This window comes from Portunus trituberculatus, chromosome 38 (assembly GCF_017591435.1).
Source record: "Portunus trituberculatus isolate SZX2019 chromosome 38, ASM1759143v1, whole genome shotgun sequence".
NCBI lineage: Eukaryota > Metazoa > Arthropoda > Malacostraca > Decapoda > Portunidae > Portunus > Portunus trituberculatus.
In genome coordinates, this window is record NC_059292.1 from 5,128,482 (window position 1) to 5,148,481 (window position 20,000).

A 20,000-nucleotide genomic window follows, 5' to 3' on the forward strand; every position below is an offset into this window, starting at 1 on the left:
ACTCAGTATCTTCCTGACTGTGCTGTGGGTGGGACCGAGGCGCCATCGCTCGCGTGTACCGGCCGCAGAGTTGCATAGCCTTTCCCCCACCCCTTTCCTTCTCTCGTGGGTGTTCTGCGGCGCGGGACTGAGCAGCTGCGAGTGTTTCCCAGTCCCGGTGGGTTCCTGGAGTGTCAAGGAGCGTGAAAGTGTGTGTGATGATGACGGAAGAGAGTGAAAGAGCGAGCGAGGGAGCGAGTAAGAGAGGGAGTGGAGTCACCTGTTGAGCTGTGTATTTCCTCCTCCTCCTCTCCTCTCCTCCACCTCCTCCGTGTGTTTGTGTGCGGTGGGACACGCTTAGTCATCCTCTCCCTGCCTAAGATCTCGATTTTCTTGCGATTCCCCCGGCAATATGTTCCAATGAGTCGCTATTTGAGAGTGCAAGGCTGCGTGGAGATAGAGAACCATTGGGAGTGCTCTATACTGCCTCCAGCCTCAACTGTTTCGCTGCATGGAGCCAGATGCCAACACCCGCGTCTCTTATCGAACCCCAGCTAGCGGCGGTGGGTGAGTCAGTGAGTCTTGTGCTGTTTCAAGGCGGTCTCTCTCTCTCTTTCCTTGGATGCTGCCGGGCTGTCCTTGCGTGTGTCTGTGAGGTGAAGGTTGTCCAGGATAGTTCACGAGTGTTGACGGTCAAGGTGGAGTGTATTAAAGGAAGGAAGGCAGGAAGGAAGGAAGGAAGAGATGATGCTGGTCCTTACACTTGTCATATTCGTGATTTTTACAGGATGAAAGTGATTTGGATCTGCTAATCTCCTTGCACACACACACACACACACACACACACACACACACACACACACACACACACACACACACACACACACACACAGAGAGAGAGAGAGAGAGAGAGAGAGAGAGAGAGAGAGAGAGAGAGAGAATTATTTTAACTTATATACTCTAACATTAACACAGAGACAAACAGACACAGCAGAAAAAAAACAAAAACAAAACAAGACTGCAAGTTCATTTAACTTTAGGCACACAAACACTCAAACACAAACATAAATAAATAATACTAATAAAAAACAAACGAATAAAGAAAAAAATGGAGCGTAGCGGTGTGTGTGTGTGTGTGTGTGTGTGTGTGTTTTCAGTTTCTGTCTGTATGTCTGTCTTTCTGTTGTTCTGTGTTGGTGTGTCTTCCTTTCTGTCGGTGCATTTATCTCTCTCTCTCTGCCTGTCTGTCTGTCTGTCTACCATTCCATCAATATAACTTTTAAACCGTATCTTGAGCCGTTACGCATCTATTCTAGCTTTTTTTTTCTTTCTGTCTGTGTGTCTGTCCGTCTTTCTGTATGTCTGCATGTTTGTCTGTGTGTTTGCCTTTATGTATGTTTGTCTGTGTGTGTCTGTGTGTGTGTCTGTGTGTTTGTGTGTGTCTGTGTGTGTGTCTGTGTGTGTCTGCATTTCTTTCCGTCCACGTATCTCCGGGAGGGTAGCGGTGGCCGGGTACACACTTCAGAATTCCCCAGTAGAGGAGTTCACCAATTTCCAACGAGAGTGATAAGCACAATCGATATTTTCTTAAAGCGGCACCTATAGACAGTACGTGGTTGGCCCAGCTCCTGTGTCCCTCCCTCTTCCTTCTTACACACACACACACACACACACACACACTCTCTCTCTTTTTCTTGGGTTTATTTGAAGTTATGATTATTATTTTTATTTTTTTTTCAGGAAGGGATGGAAGGAGTGAAGTGTTGGGAAGGAAGATGGAGTTAATGGTGTGTGTGTGTGTGTGTGTGTATGTGTGTGTGTCTGTACAGCCGATATAATTCACCTCCAACGATGATACAATAACCAAATTAACTTCTAAAACAACAAGAAGTGCCAGACTGATACACCTCTGATGACCTCCTGGGACGGATTTACTTTACTTACTCTTCCTACTGTTATTTTTTCCCCCGTTCTTCTGTATTTCCTGTCACTTCCGCTAGAGAGAGAGAGTGTGACAGAGGTGTGAGAGAGATGCAGGAGGCCAAATATTATCTTAACGACAACTAGATTAACTTCTAAAACAACGACAACTTCAAAATAACAACTTCTAAAACAACGACAACTAAATCAACCTTTCAAACATCGACAACGACAACTTCTAAAACAACGACAACCGAATCAACATAAAAAATCAACAAGAGTGCCAGGCTGATACACCACTTATGATCTCCTGGGATGGCCTTACTTACTTCTTCCTTCTCTTACCTCTTCCCCTTCCTCTGTGTTTCCCTGTCACTTCCCGGTACAGAGAGAGGTGTGAGTGAGGTGGAGGAGGCCAAAGGTTACCGCAGGGAGGAGAGAATCGGCTTTGTACTCGCGGCTTGGTTCAGAGAATTACTCCAATGAGAATGTAATGTTTTCCCTGATGCCAGCCAGCCTTCCCACTCGAGCGTTCCAAGTGTGATACAAACATTGACGCCTTTTATTTACTCCTCTCATTCTTTTTACTCTTTTTCTCTCAGCTTTTTTCTCTCCTTCTTCTCTGTTCTTTCGTCCTTGTGTCTACTTTTTTCTTTACTTCTTTTTTCTTTTTGTTTGTTTTTATTTCATGTTGAAGTGTGGGTGTATAATTAAGGGATTTTTCTATAGTAGTAGTTGTAGTAGTTGTTGTTGTTGTTGTAGTAGTTAGTGTTGTGTTCGTAGTGTACTTGTGTGATAGTTTTGTAGTAGTAGTAATAGCAGTTATAGTAGTGGTGGTGGAGGTGGTGTTGGTAGTAGTTATATAAGGGATATACTTACTACTACTACTACTACTACAACTGGTATTACTAATGCTACTGCTACTGCTACTGTTACTGCTACTGCTACTACTACTACAGCTACTACTACTACAGCTACTACTTCTACTGCTGCTAATTCTACAACTACTACGACAACAACAACAACAACAACAACAACAACAACAACAACAACAACAACAACAACAACAACAACAACAACAACAACAACTACTACTTCTTCTTCTTCTTCTTCTTCTTCTTCTTCTTCTTCTTCTTCTTCTTCTTCTTCTTCTTCTTCTTCTTCTTCTTCTTCTTCTTCTTCTTCTTCTCTCTTCTTCTTCTTCTACTACTTCTACTACTACTACTACTACTACTACTACTACTACTACTACTACTACTACTACTACTACTACTACTACTACTAACACAAAGAAGAAAAGGAAGATATTTTCAGTAGTAGTTGTGGTAGTAGTAGTAGTAGTAGTAGTAGTAGTAGTAGTAGTAGTAGTAGTAGTAGTAGTAGTAGTAGTAGTAGTAGTAGTAGCAGTAGTAGTAGTAGTAGAGTTTTTTTTCGTCCCTTTCATCACACTGCAATATGTAAGTTGTTGTTGTTGTTGTTGTTGTTGCTGTTGTTGTTGTTGTTATTATTATTATTATTATTATTATTATTATTATTATTATTATTATTATTATTATTATTATTATTATTATTATTATTATTATTATTTCTATTGTTGCTCTCTCTCTCTCTCTCTCTCTCTCTCTCTCTCTCTCTCTCTCTCTCTCTCTCTCTCTCTCTCTCTCTCTCTCTCTCTCTCTCTCTCTCTCTCTCTCTCTCTCTCTCTCTCTCTCTCTCTCTCTCTCTCTCTCTCTCTCTCTCTCTCTCTCTCTCTCTCTCTCTCTCTCTCTCTCTCTCTGTGTGTGTGTGTGTGTTTATTCTAATTCTTTTCCTTTTCATTTAATTCTCTCTCTCTCTCTCTCTCTCTCTCTCTCTCTCTCTCTCTCTCTCTCTCTCTCTCTCTCTCTCTCTCTCTCTCTCTCTCTCTCTCTCTCTCTCTCTCTCTCTCTCTCTCTCTCTCTCTCTCTCTCTCTCTCTCTCTCTCTCTCTCTCTCTCTCTCTCTCTCTCTCTCTCTCTCTCTCTCTCTCTCTCTCTCTCTCTCTCTCTCTCTCTCTCTCTCTCTCTCTCTCTCTCTCTCTCTCTCTCTCTCTCTCTCTCTCTCTCTCTCTCTCTCTCTCTCTCTCTCTCTCTCTCTCTCTCTCTCTCTCTCTCTCTCTCTCTCTTTGTCTGTGTCTCCTGACGGGTAGAGAGAAGTGACTCTTTCCTCACCATTCCCAGGAATCTTATCAGGCGTCTGGCGGAGTGAAATTGTCCTGGTATGCATCAAAAATTTACCTCTCCTGCTTCTTCATGAGTTTTTAAGGGGTAAGGGGGAACTTCTTCTTCTTCTTTTTCTTCCTGGGATATTTGGGCATAAGAACCTCAAACTGTATTACGTTAGGAGTTATTTGGGAGATGTTAACTAGCTCTTTTGAATGCTGGGGGTTTATATTTAAGTTCCATACCTATTTTTTTTTTTTTTCATTTTCTGCTTCTTCTTGATGAGTTTTAAGGACGGAAGACTTCTCCTCTTGGAATGTTTGGGCGAAGGAACCTCGAATTGTATTAAAGCTCTTATTCACAAACACCTTTGCGCTTCACCTCCGCTATTTTGAAAGGCTTTATTGAAATTGATACGTGTTTTTCAATGTGTTTTTACGGTTCTAGAGGCAGAGTGACAAGATTTAACTGGAGAAACACTCTTGAAAACCCCGCTAGTCATCTCTGTGGCCTTGGAAAATAGTCATGGTGAGAGAGGAAAGCGTTTTTCTAGGTGGTTTTACTGTTCTAGAGGCGGAGTGACAAGATTTCTGCATTATTAACTGGATAAACACTCTAGAAAACCCCGCTAGTCATCTCTTTGGCCTTGGAAAACAGTCGTGGTGAGAGAGTAAAGCGTTTCTCAATACGGCCTCAGTTAGGAGTATTTGGGAGGATATTAAGCATTGATCACTAGGCCAATGCTCTCCGTGGATTAGTATACGTGGTGGTGGTTTGGTGCAGGTATAGCGTGTAGACTGTAGTGTAGAGGCATGTTGGATTTAAAGGGACGCCACTAACGGGAAAGGGTTGATTTGTTTTATGCATGAAGGGAGGCGGTCAAGGACAATTAAAGGGTGCGTGGTGGTGGTTGGGGGAAGGGGTAGTGGGTGCTTGTTGCTTTTGTTTCTCCCTTCCACAAAAAATATAATAGAATGGATTGATTAATTAGAAAAAAAAGATAAATAAGGGTGAAAATATTAACATAGTGAAATATAGTCAAGTAGAGAAGAGTTCAATTGATTTAAGTTTGAAAATATTTGGGGATTTTGGTTCTGTCTATCTGTTCCTTGTTTGATTTTGTCAGCCAGAAGGAGTAAACTCTTATAAATGAACTTAGATGACAAATATTTATAGTTATTAACCCCTTTAGTACCACGACGCGTTTCCATATTCATTCTGCTTACTACTGGGTGATTTTATACAAGTTCAGAAACTCATGTGGAGGATTCAAATAGAGAAGACTCTGGTCATTAATCTCCTGACCTCCATAGACCCTTCCTAATGTCAATAAAGTGGTCTAATCGTACACAAATCTGAAGGTAAAAATGTGTCCCGGTACTGAAGGAGCTAGTCATTTTTATTATTATTTTTTTTATACTATATTCTGCTTTTCTTAACATTGAAGGTCCTTATATATTTCTAAAACACTCAATTAAGTCTCTCTGCAATCTCTATCGAAGCCTACAAAGCTAATTAATTGGGCTCTTGTGTGTAATTTTCCTATTAATGATGAAGAATCCTTGCAAAAATCATCACAAGAGTCATTGAAACACTTGAAAATCGAAATAACTTCCACGAGAGCCTGTTTAATTCCTTCAGTACTGAGACACATTTTAACTTGAGATTGTGTACATTTTATTGGCATTAGGAAGGCTCTATTAAGGTCAGGAGATTAATGGCCGCAGTCTTCACTATTTTAATCCCTCCACATAAGTTTCTGAAGCTGTATAAAATCACCAAATAGTAAGCAGAATGAATGTGGAAGCGCGTCATGGTACTCGAGGGGTTAAGATGCAGAGTGGGTACTTGTTAACGCGTTGTGACAAGTTGGGAAGTGGAAGTGAAAAGAGAAGCACAAGGAGGCCGTGGGGAATAAACTTGTCTCATAACCCTGTGCGTCTCTCCTTTCATCTCCACTTGGACAATAAAACGTTCAACAATAAAACTTGCATAAAAAAGTAAATTCCAAGAAGAATAAATTGTTGATCCATATAAAAGAAAGGTGTAAAATAAATCGTTAAAGAAAATATGTGGAAGTCAGTGTGTGTGTTCTTGTGAAGGCGGAAGTGGGCCGTGTTAGTGTAGCCCAGCCAGTGAAGGTCTTGGTGGGAGTCGCTCTCTGTTGTTCCTAAAAGTTTAAGTGCTAAATCTCTTCTACTTTTTACGCGCTCTGCTGGAGACTGCTACATTTCCAGGGTGCTTCAGTGATTTTAAGTGCTACTACTACTACTACTACTACTACTACTACTACTACTACTACTACTACTACTACTACTACTACTACTACTACTACTACTGCTACTGTTGCTGCTGTTTCTACTCCTCCTCCTCCTCCTCCTCCTCCTCCTCCTCCTCCTCCTCCTCCTCCTCCTCCTCCTCCTCCTCCTCCTCCTCCTCCTCCTCCTCCTCCTCTTTCTATTACTACTACTACTACTACTACTACTACTACTACTACTACTACTACTACTACTACTACTACTACTACTACTACTACTACCTAAAACTACCACTACCACTACCAATACTACTACTACTATTTACAATTATTACCACCACCACCATCACCACCACCACCACCACCACCACCACCACTAGTAAGAACCTAAATGCTAAAATACACTGGCAGCAAAACCCGGCACGCGCGACCTAACACGTCCAAACACGTCCACATACTTCCGGGAATTGCCTCAAAAGTCTGCAGTAATTTTCTTCTCCAAAACTTTTCACTTTTTACAGAGACTTTGGGAGTTGAGAGAAATGCGTAGACCAACATACTCCTAATGGGAACGTGACGGTTCTCTCTCTCTCTCTCTCTCTCTCTCTCTGATTAAATTAAAAATGAAAGGAAAACGAAAAAATGGGGCCGAATAAACTGAAAGAGAGAGAGAGAGAGAGAGAGAGAGAGAGAGAGAGAGAGAGAGAGAGAGAGAGAGAGAGAGAGAGAGAGAGAGAGAGAGAGAGAGAGAGAGAGAGAGAGAGAGAGAGACTACACATACAACTTAGAGCCTTAAATCCCGTGCAAATAACTCTAAAACAAGAGACAGACAGACAAACACTGACAAACAGACACACACAGACTAACAGACAGAAAAACCAACACAGACAGGCACGTACAGGATAACAGGAAGACAGAGAGACAGGAGGACGAACAGACAGACATACAAAAAGACAGAGAACACACAAAACAAACACACCAGACAATAATTACTTCCTTACAATCAAACACTAGCGAAAGGAAGCAAATCACGTAACATTATCAAGGTCTAATCACTGTCACTCATCTCAACTTAAAGAAAACGAGGTGTAACTTTTTAATACACCTCTCTCTCTCTCTCCTTCACCTGCCTTGCCTGCCTCACCTGATCCCTATTACTGCCTCCTTTTTACCTGTAATTACTCTCATCATTGACTCTTTCACTGGTGCGGGCTGAGTGTGTGAGTGTTTTGTTATGTGGTGCTTTCCCTCTTTATGCCCCACCTGGAACCTATCTCTGCTACTCGTACTGGTGAGGGTAATTATTGAAGTCTGGTGTCAGTAAAAAGGGGTAATTGTGTCACTGAATATGCTTACTTGCTGGATTTACAAAACTTGACGGTATATTTTTACTGGAGTATATATTTTCTTATTTGTACCTTATCTTATTTTTATCTGTGTTGTGGTCAATAAGATAATGGAAGTGAAATTGAATGGTACTGTGGTTTTCATGTAGTTGTGGTTCAGGGTTCGAGTTATTAGGTTTGTCACTTTGTCAGTTCATATATGAGTCAGTTTTTCAGTCAGTAAGTTATTTTTTTTCATCCAATTAGTCTGTTTCAAATTTAGCCAGTCCGTCATTTATTCAGTCAGTCAGTCGATCAGTCTCTTTTTGACCAATTAGTGAGTCAGTCAGTTATTCAGTCAAGCTGTAAACCATTCATTCATTCATTCACCCAGAAAGTCAATTAGTCAGTCTGTCAGTGAATGGATTGATATTTGAATGGGTGAGTGAATGAGTGAATGAGTGAGTGAGTGAGGGAAGGAATGAATGAATGCGTCCCGGTATTTTCTCATATCAACCTGGAAGAAAACTCAAGTCAGCACATATTTACTTTGAATGACAGCCTCTTGCCCTGCTCCACAACACACACACACACACACACACACACACACACACACACGACTGCTGAATTAAAACACCACACGATATTGTAACATTCTACACGTGCTGTAATCAAATTTGTCCAGATCTCAATGACCTTTCCTGCATGGGAGTTTGCTTGATACACCCCGTGATTTTTTTGTCCTGTCTCTCTGGGGGCAAAGTCCACATAAGCCAAAGAGGAGGGAGCGAATTTGTAACCTTCATTGCCTGGGTATTCAAGGATAAAAGTATTCAGGCCAGTTGGCAAGAGACAAAGAGACGGTGAGAGTGAATCAGAGCAAGGGACAGAGTGTGAGGGAAAGAACGAGGGAGAGTGTGAGTGTGTGAAAGTAATAGTGAAGTAAAGGGAGAGTGAGATATAGATAGATAGATAGATAGATAGATAGGCAGTTACATAGATGAATATAGACAGACAGAAAGATAGAGTGAGTGAAAGAGCAAGAGAGAGAGAGAGAGAGAGAGAGAGAGAGAGAGAGAGAGAGAGAGAGAGAGAGAGAGAGAGAGAGAGAGAGAGAGTCAGTCAGTCAGTACATGTATGTATGTATGTATGTATGTACACACAAATACCGACACACCATGAAAAGTGAGAGAACATCGGGAATGTTCATATTGTCCAGATACTTCACCACAAAATTAATAAAAGGAAAATATATTTGACGATTAAAAAATATTACCAGAATAGTACACTTTTAATAGAAATAATGCTCAGTTGTAGAAATTCCCCCCAAAAAGACGAAAATGTATTAACTAAATGACAGACCGAATGAATGAGCGAGTGAGCGAGTGAGTGAATGAATGAGCGAGTGAGTGAGTGAGTGAGTAAGACGAAAATGTATAAACTAAATGAGTGAGTGAGTGAGTGAGTGAGAGAGCGAGTGAGCGAGTAAGTGAGCGAACAAGTGAGCAAGTGAATGAGCAAATGGGCGAGTGAAGGAGCGAGTGAATGAGTGAATGAGTGAAGCGAGTGAGTTAGTGTATGAGCGAATGAATGAATGAGTGAGTGAGTGAGTGAGTGAGAGAGCATCAGTCATTGGCAGTGTTACCATGTCCGCTGTACCTTGAGGCGGCGTAATTATAGTGACAGACTTTGGGAGACATGATGCAGTACTTGTGACGGCCGCTGTCAAGCTTGCCTTTACAACAGCACGCACTGGAGAGGCGGGAAGAGAATCCACACTGACGGAGAGGTAGTGAATATATATGAGCACACTTGTGTTTTGAGAATATTAAAGAGAAAATAATTGTTTGAGTTGGTGTTGGTGTTGTTGTTGTTGTTGTTGGTGGTGGTGGTGGTGATGTTCCTGTTCTTATTCGTGTTTCTGAATACATGAGCACACTTGCGTTTTGAGAATATTAGAGAGAATTAATGTTTGTGTTGTTGTTGTTGGTGGTGGTAGTGTTGGTGGTGTTCTTGTTGTTGTTCTGGTTTGTGTTCCTGTTCTTGTTCGTGTTTCTGAATAAATGAGCATACTTGCATTTAAAGAATATTAGAGAGAATAACTGTTTGTGTTGCTTTTGCTGCTGTTGTTGTTGCTGGTGGTTGTAGTGATGGTGGTGGTGGTGGTGTATGTATTCCTGTTCTTCTTCGTGTTCCTGTTCTTATTAGTCCTCCTTTTTACTCTTAAATTTCCAGTTGTTCTTCTCTTCCCTTCCTTCTCTTTCTACTCCATAACATCACAACACTAAAAACCTCAGTTGCCACTTTAATTCTCTTCCCTTCCTTCTTCCCTGTAACATCCCGATACTAAAAACTTCAAATGCCATTATAAATCTCTTCACTTCCTTCTCTTTCTACTTCCCTATAACATCACAACACTAAAAGCTTCAGTTGTCAGTATAATACAACGAAGCTACTCATCTATCCTCCATTCTTTCACTCTCTCTTCTTATTCCCCTTTCCCTCACAGTTTTACCTGAGTACAAAATGGCAGGGTAATTTAGTGGAGCGAGAGCAATTGCTGTTGTCTGCATTATATTGTGTCACTGTCAAAAGCCATTTAGGAATTTATTGTTATTATTTTTTGTGTCCAAGTGGCAGAGTTGGAATAAAAAATAAGTGTTGATTTTATTCACGTGGGGATGAATGCTGTACACAGGGCAGACACAAAACAGCGGGGACTTTTTTTTTGTGCATGTCAGTGTGTTCTAGTATTCTCGAATGATGGTTGGGACTGTGGTGGTGGTGGTGGTAACCTTAACTTAGCAGGCACTCAATACTTAACCTCCAGTACACAGAGTCGATGGCCGAGGTGTGAGTGTATGTCAGAATGAGTACAGATTAATATGGTATCAATGTGTTGGTTAGTGGAGGTGGTGATGGTGGTGGTAGTGGTGAGACAAAGACTCGTATTCTGAAACGCTTTGCTCTCTCACCATCACTACTTTTCAAAGGCTCTAGTTGAAGATACTCATGTTTTCAGAATTATTTCTATGGTTTTGTTGATGGATTGGCAAGATTTCTAATTTATCTTAAGGAGAAACTGTCTTGAAAACCCGGCCAGTTGTCTCTGTGGCCTTGAAAAATTGTCTAGTGAGAGGGGAAGGCTTTTTTGAATACGGGTATGAGAGAGAGAGAGAGAGAGAGAGAGAGAGAGAGAGAGAGAGAGAGAGAGAGAGAGATAATAAGTTAATTGATATCGCCAAGAAATGAGAAATAACAGTAAGCATTGATGGAGCATTGTATGTACAAGGCAGACCAATATCGATCCTCCTTTTCCTCCTCCTCCTCCTCCTCCTCTTCTTTCTGTTGTGTGTGCATTTCTTTTTTTGTATTTTTCACCTTTGTACTGCCAAACTGTTCATTTTAATGTAATTATGAGTATTCGCCTTTTGTTTTTCTTCTCCTTCCTCCTCCTCCTCCTCCTCCTCCTCCTCCTCCTCCTCCTCCTCCTCCTCTTCCTCCTTATTAGTTCCCATTTCAATATTTTTTTTTCAGCCTTTCTTGTACTGGCTTTCCTCCTCCTCCTCCTCCTCCTCCTCCTCCTCCTCCTCCTCCTCCTCCTCCTCCTCCGAATCCTTCGCGCTAAAGGAGATCATTTAGAGGAGGACTCATCGGAAGGGGATCCTGTGTAGTTACCTCATATGCGACTCAAACCTGCTTAGAAGGCGTTCCAATCCCTTATCTTTGGGTCTCACTGCCTGTGGTCCTAATGTGGGCTCACCTTTAGGGTTCATCTCGAGGTGGGCTCAGGCGGTGGGATTACAGTCTCATTGTTGGGGTGTCCTGGGTTCTGAATTATGTGGGATCTTAATTTGTGGGATTTGATTTTCTATCTATATATGTTTGTGGGATTTGATTCTCTCTCTAGGTGTGTTTGTGGGATTTGATTGTGTTTGAGGTGTGTAATTTCTGTCTTTCTTGTTAGGGTGATGGTGATGTTGGCGGTGTTGAGCTTGTTGTTGTTGTTGTTGTTGGTTTGGTCGTAGTGTATGTGTGTGTGTGTGTGTGTGTGTGTGTGTGTGTGTGTGTGTGTGTGTGTGTGTGTGTGTGTGTGTGTATAAGATATCATATGTTTATTTCCCTTCTTCGCCACAATAACAAACACACCTGCTCTCTCTCTCTCTCTCTCTCTCTCTCTCTCTCTCTCTCTCTCTCTCTCTCTCTCTCTCTCTCTCTCTCTCTCTCTCTCGTCTTTGCCACAAGTCTCTTTAATAACGATAATGATGATAGTTACAATGTCGATACAACTACGATGATGATGATGGTGATGATGATGATGCTGATGATGATGCTGATGCTGATAGTGAAGATAAAGAAAGAGAGACGGAGAAGAAACATGACTATTGTATTTCTCATTAGGCTGGCGTTGTCTGGAGGTTGGCCCCAGTAATGGCACAATGAACGGACGCTAATTGAGTGGCGGTAGAATGTATAACGAGTCTTTCTCTTAATTTGTAGCGCTGTGTGTACAATTATTGCCAATACTGACTCTGATCAATTAAACTTAAGCTGAAAATAAAAAAAGGAGTCACATTTAATCGTATATGAATTTGATGTGAAAAAAAAGAGTTATATTTCATTGTGTACGAAATTGAAGGAGGATATTTTTTTTTTTCAAGTAGGTATGTGGATAATAGACGCAATATTCATGTGTGTGTGTGTGTGTGTGTGTGTGTGTGTGTGTGTGTGTGTGTGTGTGTGTGTGTGTGTGTGTGTGTGTGTGTGTGTGTGTGTGTGTGTGTGTGTGTGTGTATAGTAAAGTATATTAGTCCAACCCCTTCAGTACTGGGACACATTTTTTACCTTGAGATTTCTGTACTGTTAGACCATTTTATTGACATTATTAAGGGTCTATGGAGGTCAGAAGATTAGTAGCCTCATTCTTCACTTTATTAATCCCCACATGAGTTTCTGAAGCTGTGTGAAATCACCAAATAGTAACCAGAATGAATATGGAAACGCGTCATGGTACTGAAAGGGTTAAGTTCAAAACACATTCATAAGAAAAAAATACAACAGCCTTCTAATTTTTTGTAGTAATTCATTGTATTAATATATGTACGTGTGTATGCGTGTATGTATATCTAGTTCAAGATCGGAATTTGAGTTCTATACACGTTCATAATAATAAAAAAAATACAGCAGCTTTCTATTTTTTTTTGCATTGATTAATCTTATTCATGCATGTACGTTTGTATGTGAGTATGTATATATAGTACAGTACTATCATTTAAATTCAATACACATTCACAATATAAATCCCATCAGTACCATGACACGTTTTCACATTAATTCCGCTTACCATTTAGCAATTTTATACACCTTACCTTCATATACCTATGTTGTGGATTAAAGTAGTGAAGACTCTGGCCATTAACCTTCTAACCTCCATAGAGTCTTCCTAATATAAATAAAATCATCAAATCATACATAAAACTTATAGTAAAAATGCGTCCTAGTACTGAAGGGGTTAAACTTTGCAAACTTTCACTATTACCCCATCACCACCACCAGCAGCGAGCCTTTCCAAGTTTGTTTTGGCAACGCAATATCATCACATTTTTCCTCGCCCTCATTATGTTCCAGCCGGAGTCAGGAAAAGCACGGGAGCAGCTTACAAATTAATGAGGGAACAGGCGAGGGAGCGGCGGTGGGAGGGCGGTGCTGGGCTGTAGCGGGGCACGGAGTAAGATGCGGCTGTCTCTCTCTCTCTCTCTTCACAATCAGACCTGTATTCTGAAACGTTTCGCTCGCCCATCATCACTACTTTCCAAAGGCTCCAGATGAAGATACCCGTGTTTTTAAGAGTATTTTTATGCTTCTGGTGATGGATTAGCAAAATTTCTGGTTAATTAAAAGGAGAAACTGTCTTGAAAATTAGGCTAGTTGTCTCTGTGGCCTTGGAAAATTGTCGTGGTGAGAGAGGGAAACGTTTCTGAATATGGCGCTTAGACCATAATATTATTTAGAAAGATTTTGCTCTCTCACCACGACTAACTTCAGAGACCACAGAAATTGTTATCAGGGTTCTTAAGAGTGTTCATCCTCATCATACTGTAGAAATCTCGCTAATCAGTCACTAGAGTCATAGAAAATTCTTAAAAAATCGCTACACTTCAGTTAGAACCATTGAAAGTAATGGAGATGGAGCGCAGAAGAATTTAAGAATATGATGTTTAGACCTGTATTCTCTCACCACGACTATTTTGAAGGGCCACAGTGAAGCTTAGCCGGGTACTCAAAAGTGTTTCTCCAGCTTGTGATCTTGTTAATCTTTCAATAAAATCATAAAAAAACACAATTAAGGACTCATGTAACTTCAACCAGAGCCTTTTTAGATAATACATTACGTGACTATGTGTTTATATTAGAACTGTTAAATATTGGAATGAAGGCTTCTTGTTACCTCCACCCCCCCCCCACACACACACACACACACTCTCTCTCTCTCTCTCTCTCTCTCTCTCTCTCTCTCTCTCTCTCTCTCTCTCTCTCTCTCTCTCTCTCTCTCTCTCTCTCTCTCTCTCTCTCTCTCTCTCTCTCTCTCTCTCTCTCTCTCTCTCTCTCTCTCTCTCTCTCTCTCTCTCTCTCTCTCTCTCTCTCTCTCTCTCTCTCTCTCTCTCTCTCTCTCTCTCTCTCTCTCTCTCTCTCTCTCTCTCTCTCTCTCTCTCTCTCTCTCTCTCTCTCTCTCTCTCTCTCTCTCTCTCTCTCTCTCTCTCTCTCTCTCTCCCAATTAAGGATACACACAAGTGATTCCCTTACCTCCCCATCTTATCATGTCTTTACGGCTCTGCTCCTTCCCCTGACATCGCCCTTCGAGTGCTGTTTGGCCGTGGGTTGAAGGTCGTGAGCGGAGTAAGGATCAGAGGAGAAGCTTTGGCCGCCTCATTAAAAGAGATGCTGGAAGGGGACGCTCTGCCTGGTCTCGACGGTGAGTCAAGGGTGCGATCCGTGGAAGCTACGCAGGCTGCCCTTGATGCCGCGTCGCCTGAAGGCCTGGACAAAGGGGTCACACGCGCTGCTCTGTGATGAGTGCTGTTACTTACTGAATGGTTGTGACTTGATGCGTTTTAAGTGAGTGGCGTGCGCAATACATCACCAGCAACAAGAACAGAGAAGTATTAAGACAGTTTCCAATGTGAATTTCGTGCGTTACGGCAATAACGATGGAAGCAATAACGTTAATCCCTTCAGTGCCAGAGCGCGTTTTCATATTCGTTCTGCTTACTATTTGGTGATTTTATATAGCTTGAGAAACTTACGTGGGGATTAAGATAGTGAAGACTCTGGCCATTAATTTTCTGATCTCAATAGACCCTTCTTAATGTCAATAAAGTCGTCTAATCGTATTCAAAACTCGAGGTAAAAATGCGTTCCAGTACTGAAGAGGTTGATAATAACAATAACGTCAACAAGAAGAAAGATAATTCCAGACACTTCACACCACAATTTTGCTCTGGTTTTGGGTCTATCTTCTTAAGGCACTGCCACCTTTAGCACGCCTTCTTTCCTGCCAGTTTTGTTGTCCTAGGCAGCAGGAATACCCTTCCATGAAACGATGACATCAACAACAACAACAACAACAACAACAACAACAACAACAACAACAAGAGTGTAAAATAATAGCAGAGGAACGTGATGATAACACACACACACACACACACACACACACACACACACACACACACACACACACACACACACACACACACACACACACACACATTCATGACGGATAGAAATTCGAGGGCCTCAAAAGTTTACCTGAAGGACAGTGCCGCGGATCACTGACTGCTTCCCTGCACCTTCCTTGGGAGCAACGCCACCACCACCACCACCGCTGCCCTGCCACCACCACCACCACCTGTTCCTGACACTCCATACCTCCCTCCGCCTGGTCTCAGCACTCACTCACTCCTGTCATGGGCGGCTGTGGGTTCCTGGACTCCGGTAGTGACGTGAAAGACATGAAGGAGGAGGAAGGAAGAGATCACAGGATTTTAAGACCAGTTTTGGGAGAGTAGTCAGCATCCACAAGGTTTTTTGATATCACGAGCAGAGGAGGTTGCAGTTAACCCCCTTCAGTACCATGACGCGTTTCCATATTCATTCTGCTTACTATCTGGTGATTTATACAGCTTCAGAGACTTATGTTGGGGATTAGAATAGTGAAAATTCTGGCCAGTAATCCTCTGACCTCCATAGACTTTTTCTAATGTCAATGAAATAGTCTAGTTCTATACACAAATCTCAAGGTAAAAATATGCCCCAGTACTGAAGGGATTGAGTACAAATGTTTTGAGTGATTTCAAGCGTTCTCGTGTGTGTCATGAATGATCTCCTTCATTTGCTCCCACACACGCACGTCTATTGCCAGTGTGTACATATTTCCACATCCATTTCCATATGTATTTACTCACCCTCTGCCCGCGATGCTCTTCTCCCACTCAACTGTCCCGCCCATGTGACTCGAATACAATGTTGTGATGAAGAATGACTGCAATTGCTTCACGTACCTACGCAGCACACGTCTACTCTCAGCACAATGGGTGTGTGTGTTGGCTAATTGCTCCTTGTCAATCCCTTTTCTCTATGACATTTTCCTTTAGATTGCTCGTAGAATTTGGACTGACAATAACATCAAGTCTATTCGCAATGCAACATGGGCTTAACTTTTTGAAGTAACACGTCATGGATTTGGTGAAAGCCTCGTTTACTTATCATTGGCGGATGGAGAGTGTAAATATGGTGGTATACTTCGTAGTTGCGCCACTATTAGCTGAGTTTAGACCAACAACACTATGAGCGCTCGTAATGCAGCATCGATTTAGCTCTTCAAAGTAACACCCCACGCTTTTAACCCTTTGAATACTGCAACACATTTCTATCTTGAAATTAATGTACGATTAGACCATTTTATTGACATTAGGAAAGATCTATGGAGGTCAGAAGATTAATGGTCACAGTTTTCACTATTTCAATCCCCCTTATGAGTTTCTGAAGCTATATAAAATCACCAAATAGTAAGAAGAACGAATATGAAAGCGCGTCATGGTACTGAAGGGCTTAATGACAACACTCGCTTACCACGGCCAAACAACTGCCTATAGTTAAAGTTGCGGGTACACTCGGTAGCTGCGTGTGACCCTGGCGTTCATCACCGTCCCAGTGGTCTTTGAGTTTGTGGCGGGTGGCATCCCTTACCGCGGGGCACAGGGCCACTATGTCATCTGGCCCTCCACAGTTTAACTTCCCATGTTTCCCCGGGTACCCATTTATTGACTGAGCCGAGGGAAGGATGGACAGCTGGGCCTGGGTGAACCGTGCCGTGAGTCAAACAGTGGCCAAGTTCGCTTGCTAGTAAGAATGAGATTGGTAGTGTTGAGTCATTGTGCTGTTAGTGCTGAATCATTACGGGGTTTTAAATGAAGATTAGACAAAAATTATTAATCTCTTCAATACTGAGACGCATTTTTACCTTGATCTTTGAGTGTGATTAGACGATTGTATTTACATACAGGAAGGATCTGTGGAGGTCAAAATACTAATGGCCTGAGTCTTTACTATTCTAATCACCCACATAAATTTTTGAAGCTGTATAAAATCGCTAAACAGTAACCAGAATGAATGAGAAAACGCGGCATGGCACTGAAGGGGTTAATGAGTATGATAGACTTAAATAGATAGATATATTCGATACAGGAACTGCCACCTGTAGGCTTGATGGTTCTTGCAGCTTCCGTTATTAACCCCTTCACTACTGGAACACAGTTTTACCTTGAGATTTGTATACGATTAGACCATTTTATTGACATTAGGAAGGATCTACGAAGAGCAGAAAATTAACAGCCTCAGTCTTCACTATATTAATCCCCCACATGAGTTTCTGAAGCTGTAAAAAATCACCAAATAGTAAGCAGAGTATGAAAAACACGTCTTGGTACTAGAGAAGCTAAGAAATACTACAAACTCCATGGCATTGTTTTTAAGCCTCGAGAATATGATACAGTACTGAAAGAGGGAGAGAAGGAGGTTACTGGCACGAACAATTACTTACTGTGACTCTGTATGTGTGTGTGTGTGTGTGTGTGTGTGTGTGTGTGTGTGTGTGTGTGTGTGTGTGTGCAGGAGATAGTCGTGCTGTGTACCTACCAGTGTATCAACGCAAGAAAGGAAAGCGCAAACAGTTGTACGTTGTATTCGTGCTGTAGTTATTGTTTGCGGACGCGGGGGAGAGAGAAAGAGAGAGGGAGAAAAGTGTAAGAAGTAACAGGAGAAGGGGAATAGGTAGAGAGAGAGAGAAAAAAAAAATAAACTAGGAGAATAGCAGATGGCGTAATAAACAATGCCAGAGAGAGAGAAAGAGAAATGGAAGAAATGTGAAAGGATAAGAGAAAAGGAAGGGGAGATGGACAGAGAACATACGTAGGTGAAGGAGGAGAGAGAGAGAGAGAGAGAGAGAGAGAGAGAGAGAGAGAGAGAGAGAGAGAGAGAGAGAGAGAGAGAGAGAGAGAGAGAGAGAGAGAGAGAGAGAAATACAGTAGACTGGAGGTAAGAGACTAACAAGGAGGAAATACATAAGAGGAACGGAGGAAGGAAAGAAGAAAGAGAGAGAGAAGGGGAGAGAGCAGATAGAGAACAAATAGAACACATCGATAACAAAAGAATAAAAAAAGGTAGAGAAGAAGAAGAAGAAGAAGAAGAAGAAGAAGAAGAAGAAGAAGAGCAATTAAGAAAGAAATTAGGTGAAGGAGAAAGAGAGGAAGGGAGGGAGGGAGGGAGGGAGAGAGGGAGGACGAAAAAAATGAGTAAGAAGAGGGGAGCGAAGGGAGAGAAAAAAAGTGCTATTAATAGGGAGAGCATTTAGATAGAACGTGTTGATAGAAAGAAAAATGAAGGTTGGGGTGGAGAAAGTACGAGTGAGGAAGAAATTGAGTGAGGGAAAGGAGAGAGAGAGAGAGAGAGAGAGAGAGAGAGAGAGAGAGAGAGAGAGAGAGAGAGAGAGAGAAGGAATGGAAAGCAAACCAAATAAGGGAGTGAGAAAAGAAAAGATAAGGAGAAAGAGAAAGAGAGGAAAAGTGAGATAAACGAGTTGACGAGAGAGAGAGAGAGAGAGAGAGAGAGAGAGAGAGAGAGAGAGAGAGAGAGAGAGAGAGAGAGAGAGAGAGAATGCAAATAGTAAAGAAAAGATGAGGTAAACACGGGGGAAAGAAGGAATGAAAAAAAAAAAAGAAAACCAGAGAGCCAGAGAGAGAGAGAGAGAAAGAAAGAGAAAGAGAAAGAGAGAGGAAGAGAGAAGGCTAAAAAAAAAAAAAAAAGCGCTTGATACCTACAACGTAACCAAACCCCCCCAAAAAAACAACAACAAAATCTGCCAACACTCCAATATTGACACAACTAATATCACGGACACTGACATCACAGCAGCACAGACAGCAGGCTACGCCACTTTATACATACGAGCTCATGAAAATCACATAATTGACCAGCGGGACCGAGGATCACAACCACTCACGCCTTGATTGCTAGATGTTAACGAGGAATGCAAGCCGACTCTCCAATGTATCTCCCGTTCTCGTTGAAGTAGTTTGCTGACGTTTGTGGGCGCTGGTGTGACGCTGGGAGAGGGAAGGGAAGTTGAATGGACGGCAGTGAGGAGTAAGAGGAGATGGAAGTAACGTTTGGAATGAGACTGAGAGGTGTAAATTAAGAGATAGATAGAGAGATTGATAGAGAGATAGAAAAATGATGGTGCTTTTAGAATTGAGACTGAGAGACGTGAAAGAGATGGTAGAATCGGAATGGAGGGGAATGAAAAGTAAGAAGGGATGTAAGTAACGTTAGGAATGAGACTGAGAGATGTAAAAGAAACTGGAAAGATAGAAAAAATTATGGTTATGTTAGAAATAAGATACAAAGACGTGAATGGGATGGTAGAATGACAGTAAGAGGTAGAAATGACGTTAAGAGACACAAAGAGACACTGAAAACAACAAGATAAATGAGTAGAAAGTGATGAAAATGTGACTAGAAATGAGAGAAAAAGATATAGAAGGAACAGAAAGAATGGAAAAGAAAGAACATAACAATAGAGAGGAGATAGACAGACGAAGAAGAGACGATAGAAGAAACTATAAAAAGAGATGAAATGTAGAGGTGTTACGAACGAGAGAGGAAGATGGGGAAGGGATGATAGGAAGAGACAGGAAGGGATAAATATGACCGGTAAGAATGAGGCAGGTAGAGGAAGTAGGGCCGGTGGAGAGGGACTGAGAGAGATGAATATTGACGTTACGGA

At 41.7% G+C, this 20,000-nt stretch overlaps 1 protein-coding gene across 4 annotated transcripts in view; it reads left to right on the forward strand.

Annotated features, from left to right (window-relative positions):
- The window catches only part of LOC123514843 (potassium voltage-gated channel subfamily H member 8-like), a 394,273-nt gene that overhangs the window by 119 nt on the left and 374,154 nt on the right, over positions 1 to 20,000 (forward strand). For all 4 annotated transcript variants that reach the window (XM_045273080.1, XM_045273082.1, XM_045273081.1 and 1 more), the window contains exon 1: positions 1 to 157. This exon is cut by the window's left edge and continues 119 nt beyond it. The gene's annotated coding sequence lies outside the window, so the exon portion shown is untranslated. The remainder of the gene's footprint in view (positions 158 to 20,000) is intronic.